This window comes from Mytilus californianus, unplaced genomic scaffold (assembly GCF_021869535.1).
Source record: "Mytilus californianus isolate M0D057914Y unplaced genomic scaffold, xbMytCali1.0.p SCAF_26, whole genome shotgun sequence".
Lineage (NCBI taxonomy): Eukaryota > Metazoa > Mollusca > Bivalvia > Mytilida > Mytilidae > Mytilus > Mytilus californianus.
This window is the reverse complement of record NW_026262675.1, coordinates 2,011,340-2,025,426: the sequence shown is the minus strand read 5'-3', so window position 1 is coordinate 2,025,426 and position 14,087 is coordinate 2,011,340. Positions and strand designations below refer to the sequence as shown.

The window sequence follows — 14,087 nt, the reverse complement described above, 5'->3', positions numbered from 1 at the left end:
TATAAGTTTCTTTTATTATTTGACACTCGATAAGTTTGAACTATTTACAATATCGAATCATTTCTAGTTTGGTAATTACAATACGTATTGTTTTTATCTTAATTTACATTTTGCTGAAGAAAGCATTGATAACACTTATAAAACTGTCTACCAAAACAGACCATTACATGAATCTGATAAACTAAGTATTTGTTTCGTGAAACACCATGTAGTCAGCAATAAAGTCGTGAAATCTGCTAGACTCCGTGATGTAATGAGTGATATATGTGTTGTTTCTATGTAAATGTTGCATAATAGACTTTCATTCACTGTCCACGATGATGGTTATATGTCATAATGAATAACTGTCCTTCAGAAGTTGTGAAATACTATATAAACCTAACGAACGGTATATTCTAGTGTCAGTGAACATTAAAAACATTTGAAGAAACATCCCACTACAACAGTAAGTTATTTGTTGTATATTTCGTGACTTATGGTTTACACAAAATTACACGTATTTCAACTTACTTAGGTCAGTGTATGTGAATTATCTTTATTAGTTGTTTAAATTGTGCAACCAACAATGCGAATGCATGAACGCGACATGCAATTTCTCGTTTAAAAAAAAAAAGATTAAAGAATATTAAGTATTTATGCAGTTGTTTCCGATTGATTACACCGCCACTACTTCTATGATACTTCTAGTGACACATTCACATTGTCTTTTTTTAAGCTCAGAATTCCCATGATCCATACACATACAATGGCATTGACGTATTTTTTTCCATTATCGATTTATACCCATTCTGATTATTATCTAACATCGTACTTTCATTGTGTTTTCCTTTGGTTTTCCCAAAATTATTGACAATTCAAAATGATTAGGATAAGCAACTCCTGCTATGCACTCATCGCCCGCCATGCATATCCATACTGAGTCATGAATACCAGGAGAATGTATAGGTAGTAATTGGTAGTAAAAGATAAGAGTATTTTTGTATACTTACATTTATCAAATTTATATCCTACTAAATTTAATCTGATTTCATTCAAATATAGGATCTGACGTAGCAAAATAAATATGGCCAATTTATAAATATGGCCAATTCATAAATATGGCCAATTTACCCTGAATTCGTTTCACTCAACAGGGTCATTCTTTGAAAGTTAATGAAACGTAGTGAATTTGCATATCATAAAGTTTGAAAAATATCCATTTTTTTGCAAGAATATTGCAACATCGATACAGAAAATTGCATATGGAATATGCCATTTATGAATACAGCCGTATAGCTTAAAGATAATTTTAGGATCCCTTTAAATACTATGATAGGAACTAAGATAACATTTATAATTTATAATTGAGATTTTCTAAATTGAAATTTAAATGATATAATAATCATCAAATACTTTAAGTTTTTGATTGTAAATTACCAGGTTTGTTGGTGCTGTTAGTTGTTGCAATATCAGGAACAACTCTATATTTCGAATTAGAAGTGGATTACAATTTTCAGTATAGAACTTTAACTTTTATTAGATGATATTATTAAGCAAACCTTTAATGTTTATCAGAAAGACAGTTTATTAAGCAAACCTTTAATGTTTATTAGAAAGACAGTTTATTAAGCAAACCTTTAATGTTTATTAGAAAGACAGTTTATTAAGCAAACCTTTAATGTTTATTAGAAAGACAGTTTATTAAGCAAACCTTTAATGTTTATTAGAAAGACAGTTTATTAAGCAAACCTTTAACTTTTATTAGAAAGACAGTTTATTAAGCAAACCTTTAACTTTTATTAGAAAGACAGTTTATTAAGCAAACCTTTAATGTTTATTAATATATTGGACAGAACATACACCATGCTCAGATTAGTTGCTCTTGCTATCTGCGCCTCAATGGCTTTTGGATACGGATACAGCGGTGGATATGGACATGGAATTGAAATTCACGGGGGATACGGACAGAACTATGGTGGTTACGGTCAAGGAGGATATGGTGGATACGGACAGAACTATGGAGGTCTCGACCAGGGTTATTACGGCGGGTACGGGTCAGACTTTGAATTTGGCGGATATGACAATGGAAATATCGGATATGGAAACGGATACGATTTTGGAGAAAGCTGGGGAAATGGATATGGTGAAGGACATGGTTTGATCAGCATTGGAAAAGGATACGGTATTGGCGGAGGATATGGAAATGGATACGGTGAAGGACATGGTTTGATCAGTATTGGTAAAGGATATGGTATTGGCGGAGGATATGGAAATGGATACGGTGAAGGACATGGTTTGATCAGTGTTGGAAAGGGATACGGTATTGGCGGAGGGTATGGAAAAGGACATGGTGTTGTCAGTGTTGGAAAAGGAAAATATGGTAAATATCTGTAATTGTTTAATTTTATAACATTTGACAAAGCCGATGCAAATATGTTGTCAACGAAAATTGCAAACATGCATTTTTTTTAATTCTTATTAATATCAGATTTCATTTTAGCAACTTACCAAACATAATATATAACATTGACATTAGTTTACTAAGCCTTTATAGTTTAGTTTGATCTTCATATACTTTAAACTTATAAATTTCTTTTTTTCTTTGTAGGTCAGTATTGAGAACAGTAAAAAAAATAGTAACAGAAACAGTCCCAAAGTGCTACACAATTCTCAAGAACCATATGAAAATAAAACTTGGAATTAAAAATATTACTTCTTTCTTTTTTGATACGTGTATACCCAATTGCGCTTCTGTGTTCTATAGAAGAATTTAAAACAATCGAAAAATTGGAATAAAACAATATTTAACTTTTTATCTTGAGATAAGAATGCGGTGGTGTTAAAAAAACATGTTATAACATTGCCATAATTATGGAATGATACGCAGTTCATATTGACATTTTTCTTCGGCACAACTGAAATATAGATAGTTTAAATGTCTGTTTGTGTAAAAGTTTGAATACCAAAGGTGGTGACATATTTCTACAATGTGTGTAGTTTGAGCTTTCCAAAGAAATGTCAGATCAGATAGTTCTGTTTAAAGTGTCCTTGTAAAGTTATATGAACTGGAAAAGATCAGCATATATTATCAACCCTCGCTTGAATATACACATTGTAATTAAATCTAAGCACCAAATACACTATGAATAAGAGTTTTTTCATATAACCAAGAGATTTTTCGACTAACTTTTAAATATGAATAAAAAGAGAATATTGGTAAACATTAAAAAAAACAAATCAACAAGACGAATAGTACAAAAGATCAGTAACAAGAAACTTCTCTTAAATTTCTCGTAAGTCATAGTTTACGATAACACAAAGAATGCGCTAAGAATCTTTTAGAGTGTAATCAGAACCATTCTTTCCTCGCCCTTTTCCTTCTCTTAACATCGTTTAGGAATACCCTTAAGGCGGTCTTATTCTAAACACACTTACTCAGCACATTGTCTTGAACATCTGGGGCCAGTAACAAGAAACCTCTCTTAAAGTTCTCGTAAGTCATAGTTTACGATAGGACAAAGAGTGCGCTAAGAATCATTTAAGACTGTAACCAGCACCATTCTTTCCTCGTCCTTTTCTTTCTCTTAACATCGTTTAAGAATACCATTAAGGCGGTCTTATTCTAAGCACACTTACTAGCTTTCCGTCCTATCCGTCAACGTTTTCTTTCTTTGATTTAGTCATTACCAAACAAAAATCTCTCGTGCGTTTTAAAGTAACAGGATTTTTTGCTTACATAGTTTGCTAAATTATTGATCCTGATAAAGTTAACAACGTGGGAAATTTTAGAGAAAAAAGAATATGATGACTCAGTGCGAAAACCGAATATTCAACATGAAGAAATATCCTCGTCCCCCCCCCACCAACGGAGAAATTTTCATTGGTTATAGATCTATGAATAAAAGAAAGATTTCATTCATTTTCGAAACCCCATACGACGATGTTTTATAGTTTTTTGGGGAAATTTGAGGATCATTGAGAAATAAAAAGATGTGGTATGACTGCCAATGGGACATTTCTCTACCAGAGACGACATGACGTGAATTTAACAACAGTTAACTATATGTCTCCGGTAACGGCCTTCAGCAGATTTGGGGATCAGTAGATATAAGACAGTATTTTATTTAAATTTAATTTTTAAATAAGAAATATCGGAATATTCATACCGTTTATTCCGTTAAAATGCAGTTCATCTTTTTCATGAACGGAATAAAATGTACTGATAAAGCGATATATAGTTACATGTAGTAATTTTGTTAGTTTTGGTGGGAATTTGGGGATCAGTATTTATGAAATACTATTTTATAATTTTAGGCGAAATTTGAGAATCCGTATATATATATAACACAGTGTTTTAAAAGTTAGGGGGAAATTTGAGGATCAGTATATATAAGGCAGTATTTTAAAGTCTTTAGGGGATCAGTATATTTAAGAATCTATTTTAAAGTTTGGGGGGGGGGGATTTGAGGATCAGTATATATCAGACAGTTGTTAGTATACAAATATTATAAAGGATATAACCATAAGTCATATATGCTCGCTCTGTCCAACCGATGTTTCTTGATAATTTGTTGTTTCTTGATAATTTGTCCATCTGTCACAAAATCAAGAGGATTTTAGTGGTCATGGAATAAACGTCTTGTGATAACATTAAAGGTACCTATTTTTCTGCACCAGATGCGCATTTCGACAATAAATGTCTCTTCAGTGATGATCGAGGCCAAAATATTTGAAAATCCAAAACTTATTAAAAATATGAAGAGTTTATAAACCAAAAATGACAAAACAGTATAGCCAAAGTCGGGCAAGGAATCAGAGCTTTGCGTGAGGGAGATATATTCCTTAATTTAAAATAATTTCCAAAAGTTTGTAACAGTAAATTTTAATAACACAAAATCCGTATGTTCATGTTATTAAAGCGATCTTGATTTCTTCACCTGTTAATTATTCATCATATTTAAAACAAGCGCCATTTTCATTCAAAGAGTAGTTTAGGAGTGAGTAGAACCACACTTACATTTAAACGCGTTAAGTAACAATCGTGTTTCGCTCGTAAATGCTTAAGTTGATGCAAAGAGTTTTTACTAAAGGACAAGAAAATTAAGATCTTTTCGAGTTACCCGAAATTGATAAGTTAATGATAAGGGAAGGCAAATAATTCCCTTAAATCCGTAAGAAATTCGAAAGTCTTAAGGGCTGTCAATCATTCTAAGATTGATATAAGATTGCTTCTTGTTACACTCTTAGTCACTAAGACAGTCTTAATATGATCTTAAGTGTTAAGACAGCTTCTTGTTACCGGCCTCTGATAAGTATCTTGACCATATGTCTCCAAGACGAGGTTCGTGATTTGGAAAAGGCACAACAGATTGCACTTATGTAAAAAAAAAAAGCAATATAAGGAAGGAGTATATATCTACTGGTTGATACTATAGTCAAGCGACTCATTTCACCAAAAAATCTTTAAAGAAAAAATACTCATTATCATTTCTTGAATCAACATAGCTTAGGATCAATTTTAATCGTAAGATGTTTTTGTGAATGGAGCCCCAGGATTTCATTCCTTACATAATTTTCTTAAAGGGAGGTTACAAAAACAGAATGGAAACCAATTGTTTTAATAATAAAGTGAAGTCACCTCTTCAAAATCACTGAAATAAACAACTATCACAGTACGGCCTTCAACAATGAGCAAAACCTATATCGCATAGTCAGCTATAAATTAAAGGCCCCGAAATGACAAATGTAAAACAATTCAAACGAGAAAACTAACGGCCTAATTTATGCATAAAATAATGAACGAAAAACAAAAATGATACACAGAAACAAACGACAACCACTGAATTACATGCTCCTGACGTGGGACAGGCATATACAGAATGTTAGCGGGCGCCCAAACCTCAAAGTTCATATCATTTCGGAGTATCTGAGTTCAAGCCTCGTTTTGGATTAAAGGGTTGGTGTTGCTTTTTATTTAGTTTTCAGTGGTGTATTTTATGGTGTTCTAGCTTTCAATTTCTGTGTTGATTCTACCAGTAACAGTCTTGTATATCCTTTGATTGGAAAACCATGTTTTTATTTAGAACTTACACATTTGGCCAAGTTTTTAGAGAATTACAAGTACAGTTGGTAAATGCGAATGCATGTGGATGATGCATAATCACGGAATATGACTCACCAACTTATTTAAAACAGGGGTAACTCGGCTGGTGTCACGATAGAAGTAGCTAGTGCTGATTTCGCAGAACAACTGAATTTATACCTTGTCCCACAGTATTCTCTGGGGTTCGCTGATTAATCTTTAGTTTTCTGTGTAACAGGGGTAACTCGGCTGGTGTCACGATAGAAGTAGCTAGTGCTGATTTCGCAGAACAACTGAATTTATACCTTCTTCCACAGTATTCTCTGGGGTTCGCTGATTAATCTTTAGTTTTCTGTGTAGTGTTGTGTGAACATTTGTTTGTCTATTCGTCTTTTTACTCAAGCACAATGATCGAGCGCTTGAGTAATCTATTTTGATGCTATTTTTGTTACTAGCTAAGTTGATCCTGCAAATTTCTATACCTTACAAATACTTCTATATTACAACCTTCTAAGGCACTTCCATGCTAAACTATGTAACTATTCACACCATTCTGGTAATCTTTCAATTAAACCGGAAACAAACATACAACGGCCTTAAAACTGTAACCATTATTATGCTTGATATTTTATATTTTTTCAAACGAAACACCGTGAAATGTGTATAGGATCTATTTATTCACACATCTTTGAATCTATCATTTTTTCTTTAATGTACTTACGGTAAATACTTTAAAAACATAATTTTTTGCTCCAACAACAAGATTTCAACAAACATGCTTCATATAGTTTGTGCAAACAAAGGCTATGTAAGAACATATCAGTGCTATACTTTTAAGCATTCCTGATGACCGTAAATCCAGAAAAGTGCTTCAGACGAACTAAATTTATTGCTTCACGATGAGAAGCTATATATTTTATACAATATACACGTCAGATTGAAATTATCATTACTTAACAGACATTAGTTCTAATTGGTCTCTGAAAGATAAGGCTAATATTCCATTGGTTGATTGAGATATAAATTTAGGCACACGTCAGAAAGAGGAGTTCCGAATGTAACCTTTTTGGTCTAATGAATATAGTTTTTGCTTTTTTATCTTGATTTTCATTTCACAGAACTTAATCGTGATCCTCAGTACAGAACTTTTACCTCGTAAGGTCGCTTTTAGTATAAATTACTTTATCAAATGAAACTGAAACCAAAATAAAAGTCGCCAAAAAAAAAAATAATTCAAAAACTAATAAATACTTGTGCAAAAAATGAATAAATCAAAACTGTCTTTTTCTTCTAAAAATTACAAAATCACAAAAAAAAAAACCTTACGTAAATATATGATACTGCGAAGCACGCCATACCTTTTTGGGAAGGTTATACTTGAAAAGGGTTATTTTCATTTCGATACCACTGCAGCTCACCACTGCAGGTGGACTGCTAGTCTCTAACTGTATCATTCCAGCAGTCAGCTCTTCGGTACCGACATGATTTAATATAAACTTTTATCTCTGTCATTTGGTCTCTGATAGATGGTTGTCTCATCTGCAATCATACCACATCTTCTTTTCATATTTTGTTAAATTCTTTGTTGACAAATTTATAAATTATTTAGAAACTAAGGTTCTGTCTCCCGAACTCATGCAAAGTTTACCTTAAGTGGCTTTGCCTATTTCTAGGTCCCTTTTGGTCATATAGCTCACGTATTAAATAAATTGTACATTCTTGATTTTCTATTTTTGGGGTTTGAGAATTCCTGATGAAGGTAAATTCAGAAAAGTGTTTCGGACGCACCAAATTTATAAATGTGTTATTTTCATATTCAACGATTTATTTTACAGCTCACCTTTTTGAAAATCATGTTCTCTTTTCCGTAAAATCTTTCACTGTTCATTTGCAAAACTGCCTTAACACCTCCTTTTGGAAAATTCTGTTGAAAATCCATGAATCGACTCTGCCAATGTTGAAAACCAAGTTAAAGTATATATTAAAAATGGATGGAGCGAGAAAAGTCTATTAAAGTTTAATTAATTTCTACAGCTGGCTTAGAATGTGATATGTTGGATATTTGTCTCATTGGTAATCATACCACATATCATTGTTTTGTATTAACCACAACCACATTTCGTGACTGTATCGATTTAGGATATCTGGACTATGTGTTGTTCTTTGTTGTTTGTTTTTGTGCATTTATTTTTTACATACTATATTCATTAGGATATGCAAATGATTGAGCAACATACACATCCTATTAAAGCTCTCGATGGATGTTGGTTGTCGTGGTTTTGTGTACTGTTTAATACCGGCATGTTTGCCTGTTCTTAAACTATCAGGAAATATTTGAAACCGTGGGTGCAACATGTGGAGCAGGATCTGCTTACCCTTCCGAAGCACATGAGAACAGCCATGTTTTTTGGTCGGGTTCGTGTTGCTCAGTCTTTAGTTTTCTATGTTATGTTTTGTGTATTGTTGATTGTCTTTTCGTCGTTTTTTATCTTTTTCCATGGCAATGTCAGTTTGATCTTGTGTTTTTGACTTTGGATGTCCCTTTGGTATCTGTTGCCTCTCTTTTGACAAACACTAACTCCCTTTTACAAAAATGTAAGTGCTATCATTTCTGGATACTGAACACGTCCTTTGAAAAATTCTGAAAGATGTAGACTGTTTCTTTCGGTGTTTAACACCTAGAGTATTTATAGTTAGAGTAAATGAATAAAAATTTTCTTATCTGAAACTACTAGACAATTTTTACCAAATTAGCATTTTTCATTCGGGTAACTTTAAAGTGCCAAACGATATAAAAACGCAACGAAAAGAAACAAAATTTGCACAAACATATACAGCATATACAGGAAAACAATAATCCAATTGATAGGATCTGTAGAGTGAGTCGACCAGGGTGTATGACAGGAATTATGACTGCTACTGGAAAAGAAGGTCATTGAAGGTCAAAGAAGACAGGGACATAAATTTTGCCTTGCAACGGTCCACTTTCGGACCCTTATTAGTTGTTACAAGGTTTCTCTTGAGTGGCGGTCTTTCTTCACGATGAATCGGATTGATTGTTCCCATTCGGGACGAACGTAGCTGCATATCTATACATCCCACTCAGCTAGACTGACAAGCTATGGATACTGCACGTCGGATAGGTATGACTACACATATATAACCAGTAAACATTTTGGGTTTATTTACATCAAGAAAAAGAAATCATAAATCCAGTAAGTAGGTTGTGCAAAATGAGCCGCCCAAAAAAGGGCGGAAATTTAGGAATGCCACTTGGAAAAATGGGTATGTTGGATATGGACAAAAATATTGGAATGAAACAATTCCACGCTTACATACTATATAAAAATAAGAAGATTTGGTATGATTGCCAATAAGACAACTATCCAACAAAGTTAAAATGAAGTGGATGTAAGCAATTATAGGCAACAGTACGGCCTTCAACAATGAGAAAAACCCATACCGTATATTATAGTCGGCTATAAAAGTCCCCAGGACTTATTTTTAACAAAATAATTTACAAAAAACAAATATGACAGACATGAACCAACGACAACCACTGAAACCATCAAAGGGTTGCTGCAGTGATTCTTTATCGTGAATCCGTGATACACAGTAATCTATGTTAAGTCATTATGTAAATTCAGATATACAGCATTTCTCTAACTTTTAGAATTTAACTACAAAAATGTATTGATTTCGTTTGATTTTGTTGTATTTCGTTTCGTTTTGGTCAATTTCGTTGCGTTTTTGCGAATTTTATTTTGTTTCATTCCGTTTTGTTTTATTTTGTTTCGTACTTTACAGGTACCCTGAAATTGATATTTATTATTACAGCTTGAGTGTCCTGATTTAGTCCGATTAATACTTGTTTCTTATGCCCATGGTGTAATAATGCTTCATCGCATTTTCCGTTAAAATATAAAAACATAGAACACAAGCAATTGCTTAGAAAACCTCAGCCAGGGTAGTCAAAAACGTGAAATTTAAAGGAACGAGTAGTGTTTAAAAGTGTGAAGGTGAACTATAAATAATGTTAACTTTTGTATAGTTTTACTAACATGATGTGTATAATAAATAGAATCAAGATTTTCTGATATATTCGGCCTGCATGTTTTGTTTTGTTATGTTTTGTTATGTTTTTGTTTCTGTGAAATATCATGTTAACCACTTCCCTTAAAGGTTTATAGATTTTGATTTAAAATAATTATTTTTTTAGAAGGTACATGCTACTTAAAACGACGACTTAATTCAAGATACAATGTAACTGAAAAAATTCTGTTTGTCTTTTTTTAATACTGTCTTGCAACCTAATGAGAAATTTAACTTGGCAGACAAACATGCAAAACATCTCCACTAAAACACATTTACTAATAATGAATTTGAAAAAATATCATTGGTTAGACAGGAGCAGGATCTGCTTACCCTTCCGGAGCACCTGAGATCAGCAGTTTTACTGATATGATGTTTATAATAAATTAAACCAAGATTTTCTGATATATTTAACCCGCTTGTTATGTTTTGTTGTGGATCTGCTTACCTCTCCGGAGCACATGGGATCACCCTGGTTTTTAGTGGGATTCGTGTTGCTCAGTCTTTAGTTTTATATGTTGTGTTTGGTATACTGTTATTTGTCTTTTGGTCGTTTTCTCTTTTTGCCATGTCGTTGTCAGTTTATTTTTGACTCATGAGTTTGAATGTCGCTTTGGTATTATTTCGCTTCTCTTTTAGACCACACTAAAAAATAGTTGTTCTTCGGATTTTTCAGATGAGAATAAAAGGGCAGCGAGCGAAATTGTTTTATTTTTTTTCCCAATGAATCTTGTAGGGTGAACTATTTTGGTGCCTGACATCATACAGTTTTTGCTGTATTTTCATTATTCCAAGCTATGATCGTTTGTCCTTAACACATGTACCACTTTAACTTTTCATAGTTTCTCTCTGTGTGTTGCTGTTCCTTCCTATTTCAAGCCAGTTTGAAGCAAATGAAGCAGAGAGTAACTAAATAGTGTCTTATCCTTCATGGAGCAATGGGGAGTACTTCTGATTTTGAAATGGTCCAATAATTATAAAGAACAGAAGTGATATCTGAATGTCATCCTTCCAGTTTTTATGTTTAAAGAAAATGTATTAGAAATGTTTCTCATAGTTTCAAAAAACCTTTATTCGACATTGTTCAAAACAAACTGCATCTTTTATTGAAACAGACATTCACTGGTAATGCCAACAACTATTCATGACGTCCGGTTTCCCGTTTGACACTGAACCTCAACATTTAACAATGTTTAGTCGTTTCCGATCACATTTCAAACAACACTAGTCTGCACATAAAAAAATTGTGATTGGCCTCAGACCTTAGAAATTTTGTCAAACAAATGCCATTTTGAGTGAATTTTGTGGCTGTCAAATTAAAAATCTCAATTCGATATACAAACGTTTGATATAGATATAAAGAGATGTTGTTTGATTGCCAATGAGACAGCTATCTACCAAAGTTCAAATGAAGTAAATGTTAAGCAATTATAGGCAACCGTACGGCCTTCAACAATGAGAAAACCCTATACCGTATAGTCGGCTATAAAAGATCCTGACATGAAAAATATGAAACAATTCAATTGATAAAACTAACGGCCTAATTTATAACAAAATAATTTACGAAAAACAAATATGACAGACACGAACCAACGATATCCACTGAACTACAGGCTCCTGACTTGGGACAGGCACATACAGAATGTGGCGGGGTTAAAATACACTAACATCCGGAAACCGATCGAAAAAAAATTCTGCGCGAAATAAAAAAAAAAGAGAAATCAGAAAAGTGGAGATATCGACGAACAAGAAATTGATTTGATGTTGCCATACGATGAACTAAATTTATTCAACAAATTATATAACATATGTATTGGTCGAACTTTTATTTAATTTACTTCGTCAACTTTTATTGTAATGTAGGAGACATATTATATAATTATATAAATTTTCGCTTGGAATTGAAATTGCCAATATCAGAGAAACAAAGATTTTTATATCATATTCTTCTGTCTATATTAATGAATGAAAAATAATATAGGCGTAACCGGGGTTTAAAAAAGGCTGCTATCAAAGTTCTATCGAAAATATTTTCCCTAAATTTGAGAATGGCTGATGGCTTACAAAAAGTACTTGCTGAACGTCCAATGGCAAATATGTCATTCCTAGTTATGATGAGAGACGTTGTGATGACCAAACGACAAAATTAGAGTCCTTAGAATATTGCACACAAAAAAGAGAAAATTTCATTGCAATGATCTGCAATGATTAAAATTTTCAAATCTTGAATTATATGCAGTATTGTAATAACAGTGCGTATTGTTTTCATCTTCTGTATTTTGCTGTACCAAACATGATCAAAACTAAAAGTGATAAATCAGTCTACAAAAACAAACCACTATATTGGGCTTATAGTATCCCTTTTGTGGAGCAATGTATATTCAGCAATAAAGTTGTGAAATCTGCTAGTCTCCGTGATGTAATAAGTGATATATGTGTTGTTTCTATGTAAATGTTGCATAATAGACCTCATTCACTGTCCACATTGCTGGTTATATGTCACAATGAATAACTGTTCTTCAGAATCTGTGAAATACTATATAAACAAAAGAACGGTCTATTCTGGAGGCATTTAAACATTTGAAGAACACATATCACAATAACAGTAAGTTCTAAACAGTTTCAGACAACAAAAAAGTGGGAAACCGTTAATTGTTTTATATCCCTTTTAATCTAATCGAATGTATAATTATGAGTTATCTCCCATTTTAATTGTGCATTCTTTAGAATTTCTCTTTATGCCTGTAAAATAATTGTTTTGAAATAATGTAATTATTTAATCTTTACATGAATCACCTGCTGAATTTATATAAAAATGAAACAAAGTTTTTCGATTCTTTAAGAAATAAGGTTGATATAATTTTACCCTACATCTAGTTTTATTTAAATGTCCACCCCACCCCCACCCCTAAAAAAACCAAAACAGAAACATGAGTTGTTTGGGACATGCTTCATATGTGCATATAAAAAAGGAAATAATAATTTTACAGGCACTCAAAGTCGAGACAAACTTTGTTAACATTTACACCAAAGATTGCTCATTTTCACTTTCATGGCTCTTTTGCAACTGAAAATACAGTGGCGAAAAAGTTAAGGTGTAGGTAAAAGATTTCAATGGTCATTTTCGAATTATGCTTCAGTAAATTTGAATAAACTTAATGAATTCGTTGAAATGCTTTTCCTTTTTCATTCTTGTGATTAGTTATTTGAATAATAAACAGAACAGAACAACGTAAATCTGCTCTCCCAAAATCTTCTTAAGCTAAACAATATCACCATGATGTAAATTGTTTGGTTACAAAATATCAAATATGAATAATGCATTTGAAATAACTACCATTACGATCATTAGTGAAATTGATATAAAACCAAAGAAATATCGATGGCTCTACTTACAATATTTCCAATATCATTCCAATTTTATTAGAAAGACAGTTTATTAAGCAAACCTTTAATGTTTATTAGAAAGACAGTTTATTAAGCAAACCTTTAATGTTTATTAGAAAGACAGTTTATTAAGCAAACCTTTAATGTTATTAGAAAGACAGTTTATTAAGCAAACCTTTAATGTTTATTAGAAAGACAGTTTATTAAGCAAACCTTTAATGTTTATTAGAAAGACAGTTTATTAAGCAAACCTTTAATGTTTATTAGAAAGACAGTTTATTAAGCAAACCTTTAATGTTTATTAGAAAGACAGTTTATTAAGCAAACCTTTAATGTTTATTAGAAAGACAGTTTATTAAGCAAACCTTTAATGTTTATTAGAAAGACAGTTTATTAAGCAAACCTTTAATGTTTATTTATACATCTGACAGAACATACACCATGCTCAGATTAGTTGCTTTTGCTCTCTGCGCCTCAATGGCTTTTGGATACGGATACAGCGGTGGATATGGACATGGAATTGAAATTCACGGGGGATACGGACAGA

The 14,087-nt window shown here is 32.4% G+C and overlaps 2 long non-coding RNA genes across 4 annotated transcripts; one reads left to right on the top strand and one right to left on the bottom strand.

Moving 5' to 3' along the window:
• Positions 1–1,080: 1,080 nt before the first annotated feature.
• Positions 1,081–13,958, bottom strand: LOC127732670 (uncharacterized). Of its 3 annotated transcripts, none has more exons than XR_007996374.1 (4): positions 13,716–13,958; positions 13,603–13,678; positions 1,577–1,728; positions 1,081–1,538 (listed from the first exon to the last, which is right to left on the bottom strand). It is a non-coding gene; the product is annotated as an uncharacterized LOC127732670 (long non-coding RNA). The 3 variants fall into 3 exon arrangements; XR_007996376.1 differs by having other exon boundaries at positions 13,754–13,958; XR_007996375.1 differs by lacking the exon at positions 13,603–13,678.
• LOC127732668 (uncharacterized) lies at positions 2,009–2,688 on the top strand. Its single transcript, XR_007996372.1, has 2 exons — positions 2,009–2,359; positions 2,588–2,688. It is a non-coding gene; the product is annotated as an uncharacterized LOC127732668 (long non-coding RNA).
• Positions 13,959–14,087: the final 129 nt, after the last annotated feature.